The 12,271-nt window shown below is 36.9% G+C and overlaps 1 long non-coding RNA gene across 1 annotated transcript in view; it reads left to right on the top strand.

The window, feature by feature from the left end:
• Positions 1-12,271, top strand: part of LOC144326270 (uncharacterized) — a 188,092-nt gene that overhangs the window by 134,522 nt on the left and 41,299 nt on the right. The gene's annotated exons all lie outside the window — the stretch shown is intronic.

The raw sequence follows: 12,271 nt of genomic DNA, 5'->3' as shown, positions 1-12,271 counted from the left end.
ACTGGATTCTGTATATTCTTTCCTTCCACTTCTAAATTCGTAATAGTATTAAGTTTTTGTCTTTTTTTCATTTGCCAAGCCAACAGTTTTCCAGACTTATTTGCCGATTCAAATGTCTTTTGTCTCATCTGTTTAATCTTCCATTCTATTTCCTGATTCATCATTTTCATATATTGTACTTGATATAACTTTATCTCTTTCAAAATCTCCTGCGACTTTGGTTTCACCCTCAGTTTCTTCTCTCCTTCCTTTATTTTTTCCAGGATTTTATCTTTTTTCTCATTTTGAGTTCTCTTCTTAATTGCATTCTGTTGTATCAAGAATCCTCTCATGACCGCTTTACTTGCATCCCAAATTACTCTTTTTTCCACAGTAGTGTTCATATTTATCTCAAAGTAGTCTCTCGAAGTTTTTTGGGCTTTCTTAGTGAATTCTTCATTCCTAAACAGAATATCATTCATCCTCCATCTAAAGGAACCAATTGGCGTCAATTTCATTTCCATCTTCATGGCATTATGGTCGGAGCAGGTTTTGGGGCAAATTTCCACTTTACTAGTCTTCGGAGCCAGTCCTCTCGTTACCCAAATTTGGTCAATTCTTGTCCATGTCATTTTAGCCTCAGAGAAGAAGGTTCCCCCTCTTCCCAGGGGGTTCTTCGTTCTCCAGATATCAACTAAATCCATATTTTCAGTCATATCAAAGAAAGTTTTTGGTAGTCTTCCATCCTTGGTGGCTACCTGTCTCTGTGCCTTGTCCATATTTGTAGACACCACACCATTCATATCTCCCATCAAAATCATATTGTAATCCATATAGTCCATCAGAGTCTCATGTAACTTCTTAAAAAATTTCAATTTTCCTTCATTTGGTGCATAAATACCTACTATCAAGAATTTTTCTCCTTGCGTTTGAATTTCAATTGCAACAAATCTTCCTTGATCATCTTTAAATATGCATTTTGGTGATAGGCTCTCCTTTGCATAGAGGACCACTCCTCTTTTTTTGACTTTATCCAATGAACTAAATTCTTGGCCTAATCTTTTATTATTCAATGTCTTCCTGTGTAGCCTTGTCACATGTGTTTCTTGTAAACAAATTAAGTCCAAATGCTCTTTTTTCAATAAATGAAATACTCTCCGCCTTTTTTCGGGGGAGTTCAGTCCATTAACATTCCAACTCAAGACCTGCAGCGCCATCATGTGGTTACTTTGGTACCCCCCCCCAACTGCACCCAAGGCTTGCTCCTCTTCTGTTGGTAGTGATGATGGCACATTCACTGGGGGGTCCAATCCAAAGGATAATGTCGATATATCCAACGTTCCCCTGTTTGATGATCTTCTCTCCAAATCTCTTTGCTCTGGTCCTCTATCTGATGATCTTCTGTCCAATGCTGTTGGCTCTTTTCCGATTCCCTTCTGCAGATCTTCTTCGTATTTAATCAGAAACTTTATTTTATCTTCTACTGATCTTATTTTTATTTTCCTTCCTTTAAAGCTGAAGAATAGGCCTTGAGGAAATTCCCACCTGAAGATGATTTTGTTCCTTCTCAGCAGGGCAACCAAATCTCCAAAACTGGACCTAAGGTCCAGAAGATGTTTTGGGATATCTTTAAATATTTCCACTCTTGACTGTTGTATTACCAAAGTCTTCTAGTAGTGCCAGCCCAAAATTCTATCTCTCTCTTCTTTAGATCGGAGGGTAATCAAACAGTCTCTTATTCTGTTCTTCTCCTTCTTCCCTCCTCTTCCAAGTCTTAAGGCCCTCACAATTCTGAACTCCTCTTTTTCCAAGTCCAAATCCCAACAGTCTGCAAATTCCTGCGTAAGATACTCTATCAAACAGTCCTTTTCCAGTTCAGGTACAGCTCTAATCCTCAAATTTGTCTGTTTTTCCTTGAGCTCAATCATAGAAAGCGCCAACTTATGGTCCTCAAGTTGCTTCTGAAGGTCTGGTACTCTCTCTGTTTCCAATTGAGTTACCTTCGCTTCCACAGCAACAACTTTTGCCTTGGCTTCCTCTGCGATCTGTCGAGTTGAATTAGACTCCTGAATCAATTTCTCAATAGCTTCTGTATTTGTATTAACTTTTTGTCCCAAACTATTTATACTTTGTGTATTCTGATTTATACTTTGTGTATTCTGATCTAATTTTTTATTCATTTGTTCCAATGATTCATTTATCTTGCTTAATGCAAGCGCCAGGGCCTCTTCTGATATCATTCCTTTTGATTTAGAGTGCGTTAATACAGCCGCAGATGAGGCAGGAGGGCCAGATGTAGAGGCTCTTCGCTGCCAAGACTTCCCAGACCTTGTTGTTTTGTCTTGGATTGGCGGGTCTATTTTTTCTTTTCCATCTGCCATAACACTTAAGCCCTTCAAGGTCAATTCCGCAGTCCCAGAGTCTTATCTTTAGAATTGGAAAATTCCAACCCTTGTAGCAGTTTCAGAACCCTCCTCTAGAGGGAAATAGTTACTAATTATATTGTGTTAGTCCAAAATGTCACTTTTTAAAACACAGTTGCGCCAATATATTTAGTATCAAGTCTCAGTTACTATTACTCAGTTGCTTTTACTCCTTTTACTCCTTTTTATAGTCAGAAGAGGGTAATTGAGACAATGTATCACTCTTGTTTCACTAGCTGTCAGTGAACAGTCTATTCACAGTCTATGCAACACTCCAAAATACAACAGTCTTAATGGCAGCCCGTTTCCAGGTTCTGAGCGATGGAAATTTAGCTTCTTTCCCTCTCTTTTTGCAGGCAAATACTGTCCAAAACTCCCCCCCTCTTCTCCTGCTTCCAGGGGGGGGGGGGTTCGCTATTTTTAATACTGGAAATTTGAACGTTTACAATAGACTTTCCAAGGCTTTAGCTTGAGCCTGTTTGCTTCCGACTATTTACAAAGGAGGAAGGCGGACTTCCTGTTTTGAGACTCCCCCTGTTTGTTGCCAAATTCAAACTTTTAAAACGCCGATTCTTCACTTTACTCACGGGTAGTTACTTTTAGATCCAATTGTCCACAGGAAAAAGTCAGCGCTCTCCGGCAATGGCTGTGCGGCTTCACTCCGTGGAAGTAGCAGTCGATTCAAAGCACCGCGCCGCTCACCCCACTTCACTCCGGATCCCCGAAAACGTGTTTCCCCGCGAGTAGGGGAGGCGCAAGAGGTGCCCGCCGAATCCCACGTTCACAGGCTTCACCCGCCTGTGATTTTTGAAGGGTCTCCGCCTTCGCCGCGGAGGCCAGACCCGATTTCCACAGAGCGGATTCCTCTTATTCAGAGGAATTCCGCCATTGCCGATGGCGCTAACCCGGAAGTCTCTCATCACGTCTGTTTTCTTGTGAAGCTGTTCCAGCGAATCGTTTATTTTCACTAATACGAACGCGTACGAATCCCACGTTCACAGGCTTCTCCCGCCTGTGATTTTTACGGGTCTCCGCTTTCGCCGTGGCGGTACAGACCCAAATTCCCACGGGGCAGATTCCTCCCGATCAGAGGAATCCCGCCATTGTCGGAGGCACCAACCCAGAAGTCCTAGCTGCTTTGCTTCTCAATCTTCTCTGCTTGGCCTCTGTTATTTTCTCTGACCGATGGAGAACCTACAAAGGACTCTAGAAGGGCTCTTGTGTTCCCCATAAGGGAATAAGGGCAGATTTTTGTTTATTACAATATGCAGGAGTGGGCTGCAAAAGACGGAATTTGGCCTCATTAGGTCCCCCTACCATGAACTCCTTAGGTGGGCCACCCTGCGTCCGCCTCGGCATCGCGCCTCGCTATTCTGCAACTTGAGATAACACTGAACTGCTCTGCAGGGTTGTTGTTGTTGTTGTTTTTATAATATTTTTATTCATTTTCAAATACAAGTTTATATAACCAATATCAGAATTTATCACATAACCTTTTTTTTTTTACTTCCCCCAGCTTCTCTGCCAATCTTCTGTTTTGTTTATTTATTCACACATTTTCTAATTTTAATATTGCCTTTGAAATATAACCTCCCCAATCTTATTCCCTTTTTTACAATATTTCTCATATTTTCACAGAACATCTTGAAAACCTACAAGCGTTGTCTGTTCATCACATATACTTTTCAGATAATCTGTAAATTTTCCCCAGTCCTCGGTGAACTTCTGGTCTCGCAAATATCGAATCTTCCCCGTTAGTTTATCCAGTTCTGCAAAGTCCGTCAATTTCAATCTCCATTCTTCGACCGTCGGTAATTCTTCCTGTTTCCATTTTTGGGCCATGAGTATTCTCGCCGCTGTTACTGCGTATTGGAAAAGTTTACAATCTTTTTTACATATTTCATTTCCTACAATTCCTAAAAGTAAGGCCTCCGGTTTCTTAACAAATGTATATTTCAACATCTTTTTCAATTCATTATAAATCATTTCCCAGAAGCCTTTCACCTTTTTACATTCCCACCACATATGGTAAAATGTCCCTTCTTTTTCTTTACACTTCCAACACTTATTACACGTTTTGTACATTTTTGCAAGTTTTACTGGTGTGATATACCATCTATATACCATTTTCATAACGTTTTCCTTTAATGCAGTACATGCCGTAAATCTTAATCTTTCATTCCATAATTTTGTCCAGTCATCAAATTGTATATTATATCCAAAATCTCTGGCCCAATGTACCATCACCGATTTAACTTCTTTGTCTTTTGTATACCATTCCAGCAGCATTTTATACATTTTTTATAAGATTTTATAATCATTACTTAGTATTTCTGCTTGGAATTTTGAATCTTTTCCCACATACCCACACTCTTTAAAATCCTTTTTAAACATTTCACTAACCTGATAATAATGCAACCAATCATATACATACTCTTTTACCTCTTCATATGGTTTTATTTTCCATTTCCCTCCTTCTTTAATTATCAACTCTCCATATGTTATCCATCTCCCCCTCATATTGATCTTTTTAACACTCATCACCTCTAATGGAGATAGCCAGTGAGGAAGTTTTGGTTCTAATAGGTTTTTATACCTATCCCATATTTCTATAAAAGATCTACGGAAAATGTGGTTTTCAAAACCTTTATGTATTTTCTTCTTTTCACACTATAAGTATGCGTGCCAACCAAATCTGTTGTCAAAACCTTCCAAATCTAACAACTCTCCATTTTCTAATTTTATCCACTCTTTTAACCAACAGAGGCATGATGCTTCATAATATAGTTTCAAATCTGGCAGAGCGAAGCCCCCTCTTTCTTTCGCATCCGTTAATAACTTAAATTGAATTCTTGGCTTCTTACCCTGCCAGATATACCTTGAGATTACTCTTTGCCATTCTTTAAGTATTGATGCCCCCTTGATTATAGGAATTGTCTGAAACAAAAATAACATCTTTGGCAGCACACTCTTTTTTTAAAAAAGATATTTATTAGAATTTTACAAAATGAAAAAAGAAAAAAGAAAAATACAAAATAAAAATAGATAAAAAACAATTCCATCTTTCCATCACTTTCTTTCATTTGCTTATTTCCCGGACCTCCTCACACCTCCCTTTTTGTATTCCAGTTCAATTTGTTAGTTCAGCAAATCCTTCCCCTATTTGTTTATCCTAATCTTTAATCTTAAAATAATGTAACATTAAATTTTTGTCTGTTAATAGTCCTTTTTTTTTCATACACCTTATAACGTTATAGCTAAAAACCACATAACTTTTCACCCAACATCATTCTAACATTCATTAATTTTACAATATTTCTGTAGGTAGTCTTTAAATTTCTTCCAATCTTCTTCCACCGACTCTTCTCCCTGGTCTCGGATTCTGCCGGTCATTTCTGCCAGTTCCATGTAGTCCATCACCTTCATCTGCCATTCTTCCCGGGTACGTAGATCTTGTGCCTTCCAATACTTTGTGATAAGTATTCTTGCTGCTGTCGTGGCATACATAAAGAAAGTTCTATCCTTCTTTAGCACCAATTGGCCGACAATGCCCAGGAGAAAGGCCTCTGGTTTCTTCAGAAAGGTATCTTTAAATACCTTTTTCATTTCATTATATATCATCTCCCAGAAAGCCTTAATCCTTGGGCACGTCCACCAAAGGTGAAAGAATGTTCCCTCAGTTTCTCTACATTTCCAACATTTATTATCAGGCAAATGATAGATTTTTGCAAGCTTGACTGGTGTCATGTACCACCTGTATATCATTACGGACTCTTGCTGCAGCTCAAGATAGAGCGGAAGTGAAAAACAGGAAAGACCTTCTTGCTATAAAAACCTCGGATAAACCCAGAGAAGATCGTATTTGCACATCACTGCAATTTACGCCACATACTTCTAGCATTAAGAAACTCATATATAAACATTGGCATTTGTTATCCAACATCCCAGGATGTCAAAAACCACCTATAATTGGTCTAAAAAGAACAAAATCACTGAGGAATTATTTGGTGAAATCGGACCAACTTACATACCCGGAAGCATCAACTAAAGGCCACTACAAATGTGGTAGTTGCAATGTATGCAAATACGCACTACAAGTAAAGGAGTTCACCAACATACAGACCGGCTTCAAGTTTCAGATTGAACACTTTAGTAACTGTAACACGAAGAATAGCGTGTATGCATGGATGTGTCCATGCCACAAGATATATATAGGCAAAAGCACCAGACCAATTAAACTACGCATAAATGAACATCGATCACGGATCCGCAACAGAGTGCTAGAAGCCCCAATGGTGGAACATTATATACAGCAAAAACATACGGAGGATGATTTTGTCTTCTTCATTATCTGGAAACCAAAAGTAGATTTATATACCAGGAGAAATATTGATAGACTATTGTTACAACAGGAAGCACGATATATTCATTTGTTTGAAACGATGTCCCCCAAGGGCTTGAATGAACATCAAGACTACAATTCTTTTCTTTAAAAACCACTATAGATGACCTTGGACTTTAAATCCCTTCTCTGTTTACACCTTTAAGAAGGGAGAGCCTATCCTCCTCCCCCACAGACACACATATAAGACAATGATCTCACTCCCTAATAGAAAACGCACAGAGAAACGCAAGAAAACTTGGATTCAATTATCTAAGGTGAGAAAACACTCATCTGATGTCCGTTTTTCACAAACAATTTGACTGCAAATAATAACTCTTGTAAATTCTTATTTCTAGACGCATGTTGAAAAAGAAACATAAAAGAATTAAATGATATAGACTTCCAACAGTTATAGTCCTCAAAAAACCGAGGTATGGAACCAAATATCATGATATGTGTTAATACACTCTAGAATGTATATACTTTATTATATTTATGATCTATGGTATTGAAGAACCTTGATCTATTTTGACATATTATTTGATATTACCAGCTGAAGAAGGCGTTTACTCCGAAACAGGGCCCTGTCCTGGTCACCACTACTGAGTCGTCATCTGATTCACACTCCGGATACTCCTTTTTGGCCCTATTTGATTCTTTATTCTTTATTCTGATTTTATATAATATGGACTCTTTTTGACTGCCATTGAGACTTGTATAAAACAATTGTTGTGTACTGGTATTTTATGTACCTTTATACTATATCACTGCATATTTGAAACTACATTATTTCTGCACTTAAACGTTCTATCTAAATTTACTATTACCTTAAAACTATCGTACTTACACGTTGTGTTTAAATTTACTATTAGCCTCAAACTGTTATTCTTAGCAGAATATACACGTTTCTTTTTTCAACTCTCGAGTAGGAATTATTCCTTATATTGAAACTTGTGGCCAGAGCTCTTGGTATATCCTTTTCAGTGTATTTCCAACAAGAACTCCAAATTTTGCCAGTTCTGCATAATCCATTAATTTTTCTTGCCATGATTCTTTAGTTGGGGTTTCTTCAGTCTTCCATCCTTGTGCTACCAGAACTCTCGCGGCCGTTGTCGCATACATGAAAATGTTTTTCAACTTTTTTGGCAGATCTTTCCCTACAATCCCCAACAAAACAGCCTCAGGTTTTTAAACAAATGTTAAATGGAACATTTTCTTCAATTCATTGTATATCATTTCCCATTTTTTTTAAATTACTTTACAATCCCACCACATATGATAAAATGTTCCCTCCTTTTCCTTACACTTCCAACATATATTTGAACTAGTTTTGTACATTTTCCCTAACTGCACTGGTGTTGTGTACCATCTGTACATCATCTTCATGTAATTCTCCTTCAGTAGGGAACAATCTGTAAATTTTAAGTCAGTTTTCCATAATTTAACCCAATCTTCCATCATAATGTTGTGACCTACATCTTGTGCCCATTTAATCATAACTGATTTTACCTCTTCATCTTTCGTCTCCCATAATAATAATATGCTGTATGCGGCCTTCAGTAGTTTCACTTTCCCTTCAATCACTTCCGTTTGAAACCTAGATCTAGTATAACTAAATCCTTTCTTACTGTCTTCTTTATATGTTTCATGTAGTTGTCGATAATGCAACCAACTCTGAAAGTGGTCTTTGATCTCATCATAATCTCTTAATTTCCATTTCCCCTCATCTTCCTTTAATAAATCAACATATGTGAGCCATTTTCCTTTCTTTCCAAGTGGTTTGAGCAGTAATGCTTCATGTGGTGAAAGCCACCACGGAGTCTTTTGTTCCAATAAGTCTTTATATCTCTCCCATACTCTCATTAATGATTTCCTAATTATGTGGTTGTAAAAGCTTCTATGAATCTTCCCTTTCCCATACCATAAGTATGCGTGCCAGCCAAATCTGTTGTCATGTCCTTCTAGTTCTAATGCCTCTTGCTTGTCTAATCTCATCCAGTCCCTGATCCGTAATCCGCAGATTCGTATTACAATTTAAGGTCTGGGAGGGCAAACCCGTCTCTATCTTTTACATCTGTAAGTATTTTATGTTTTATCCTTGGCCTTTCCCCCCCCCCCCCGATAAATCTTTAAATCTCTTTCTGCCATTTTTTAAAGCATTCTTCTTTCAGGATGACTGGTATAGATTGAAAAAGAAGTAACATTTTTGGCAACACATTCATTTTAATCGCTGATATTTTTCCTAACATTGAGAGATTCATTCTGCTCCATATTTCTAAATTTCTTTTTACCTCAAGCCAGATTTTTTCATAGTTATTTTTAAATAGGTTTATATTTCTTGATGTTAACCAAATCCCTAAATATTTAACCTTTTTATGGACTTCAATCTCAATGTTTTGTTCTAATTCGGTTCTTTCTTCTTCCTTCATGTTTTTAACTAATAATTTAGTTTTATTCCTATTTAGCTTAAATCCTGCCACTTCCCCAAAATTCTGATTTTTTTTCTATTACTTTAGGGAGTGAAGTTTTAGGTTCTTCCACTGTTATCACTAGGTCATCTGCATACGCTTTTAACTTGAATTCACTTTTCCCAGTTTTTACACCTGTAATCTCTTTATTTGCTCTTATGTTTTTGGCAAGTACTTCCAAGACCAGAATAAACAATAATGGTGATAATGGGCATCCTTGCCTTGTTCCTTTTTGGATCTTACAGTCATCCGTTATCACCTGATTTATAATTAGTTTAGCTTTTTGTTCTGAGTAGATTGCTGCTATTGCTTTTAAAAATTTAGGACCACTTCCGATTTGTTCTAACAGCTTTGTCATGAACTTCCAAGATACATTATCAAAGGCTTTTTCAGCATCTATAAACATCATTGCCACTTTCTTTTCATTTTTAGCCTCCAAATATTCTATTATATTCAGAATATTCCTTATATTCTCCTTCATTTGTCTTCCTGGTAGGAAACCGACTTGATCTTGATGTATATATTCATTTAATATTTTTTTTAGTCTGTTAGCTAAGTTATTTGCAAACAATTTGTAGTTATTATTTAACAAGGAAATAGGCCTATAGTTTTTAATTTGCAGCACATCTGCATCTTGTTTTGGAATTACTGTTATATAGGCCTGTTTCCATGTTTCTGGGATTTCGCCTGTGTTCAGTATTTCATTCATGACATCTTTCAATGGGTTCACTAATTGTTCATTTAATATCTTGTAATATTTTGCTGTAAAGCCATCTGGGCCTGGGGACTTGCCATTTTTAGAGCTTTTTATTGCGTCAAGTATTTCTTGCATTGTTATCTGGGAATTAAGGGTGTTCCTTTGTTCTTCTTTTAAATATGGCATATTGCTATTTCTCTTCTATCTTAAATGTTTTTTCTTTCCCTTGTCTATACAACTCAGAAAAATATTTAACAAACCCTTCTCGTATTTCCTTCAGCTTGTCTGTAATTCTGCCATTTATGTTAATTTTATTTATGGAGTTCCTTTGTTCACTTTTATTCAACTGCCAGGCTAACAACTCCCCCGGCTTATTTGCATGCTCAAAATATTTTTCTTTTATTCTTTTTATTTTCCAGTTGATTTCCTCGTTTATAATCATTGAGTATTGGGTTTGTAATGTTTTGATTGCCTGTTTTACTGCCTCTTTATTTGCTTTGTTTGGCAACTGTTTCTCCTTTTTCCTAATTTCCTCTAATATTTCTATTTTCTTTTTCTCTCTCAATTTCCTTTTCAATGAATTTTGTTGTATAAAGAGTCTTCTCATTACAGCCTTGCTTGCATCCCAGACCATCTGTAACTTTGTTAGCCCTTGACTGTTTATTTCAAAATAATCCATCAAGGTCTTTTTTGCTTTTTCCACAAATTTGTGATCATCTAATAAATCATCATTTAGTCTCCATCTAAAAGAGATTTGGTTTTCTTTTTGTAATTCCATAGTCAGGGAGTTATGGTCTGAAAAGGTTCTGGGATTGATTTCAATTCTTTTGACTCTTCTTTCCAATTCTTTGGAGATCCATATAGAGTCTATTCTCGAACTGCTGCCATGTACATGGCTGTAAAAAGTATACTCTCTATCAGACATATGTCTCACTCTCCAGATATCTATCAGCTTTAGATTTTGAGTCATGTCAGCTGCTCTCCAGGATTTCAGAGCTCTCTTTCCCATGAATGGGTTGAAACTGCCGCTTTTTGCATCATGTGCCTCTCCCAGTGGGCCACCCACAGCCATTTGCTGTATAGCGTTCTACATCCCATGTAGTCCTGCTTCTTCCAGCTCAATTCAGTTCATTCTGCAACTGTGCAAGTTATGCCGCATCTGCTTTATGCATTCAAAGCACCATCATGCCCCTTGACATGCTAACAGTTGCATCTTTGTATTCAATCCCTTCAGCACCTTGAACAGCAGTCTCTCAAGGCTCAGCCACAGGTACCTGGTGCCCCATGCTTCCTAGGCCCAGGTCCGTGCTTTATTTATTTATTTTTTTATAAATTTTTTATTAGGGATTTTACAATATTACAAAATAGGAAAAGACAAAGAAAAAAATACAAATAAAAATAGTTAAAAACAGTCAATCTTTTCATCACTTATTTTTCATTTACTTGTTTCCCGGACCTCCTCATACCTCCCTTTTTTGTATTCCAATTCTATTTATTAGCTCAGCAGTTTCTTTCCCTCTTTATTTTACCCTGATCTTTAATCTTAATTTATTATAACATTAAATTTTACTTATAAAAAACCATTTTTTCATATTCTTTTGTACCATTACAGCTAGAAACCACTTAATTTCAATCCAACATCATTCTAGCATTCATTAATTTTGCAATATTTCAGTAAATAGTCTTTAAATTTCTTCCAGTCTTCTTCCACCGACTCTTCTCCCTGGTCTCGGATTCTGCCAGTCATTTCCGCCAGTTCCATGTAGTCCATCACCTTCATCTGCCATTCTTCCAGAGTGGGTATGTCTTGTGTCTTCCAATACTTTGCAATAAGTATTCTTGCTGCTGTTGTAGCGTACATAAAGAAAGTTCTATCCTTCTTTAACACCGATTGGCCGACTATGCCCAGGAGAAAGGCCTCTGGTTTCTTCAAGAAGGTATATTTAAATACCTTTTTCAATTCATTATATATCGTCTCCCAGAAAGCCTTAATCCTTGGGCACGTCCACCAAAGGTGAAAGAATGTACCTTCAGTTTCTTTACATTTCCAACATTTATTATCGGGCAAGTGATAGATTTTTGCAAGCTTGACTGGGGTCATGTACCACCTGTATATCATTTTCTTTTTTTTCTTTTTTTTTTGTACTTTAAGTGTTTATTGAAATTTCCAGAAAAAAGAAAAAAAAAAGAGAAAAGAAAAACATACACAAAAGAAAAGCAAAAACAAGAACATCAGAAACACAACCATTACAACAATAATCATATCCTTTTTAGACTTCCTTCAACGTTACTGACAATCGTTCATTGTTATCCTTTTGAT

The sequence above is a fragment of the Podarcis muralis genome, chromosome W (genome assembly GCF_964188315.1).
Source record: "Podarcis muralis chromosome W, rPodMur119.hap1.1, whole genome shotgun sequence".
In the NCBI taxonomy this organism is placed as follows: domain Eukaryota; kingdom Metazoa; phylum Chordata; class Lepidosauria; order Squamata; family Lacertidae; genus Podarcis; species Podarcis muralis.
Note: the sequence above shows the minus strand (reverse complement) of the source record. Positions and strands in the feature narration are given on the sequence as shown.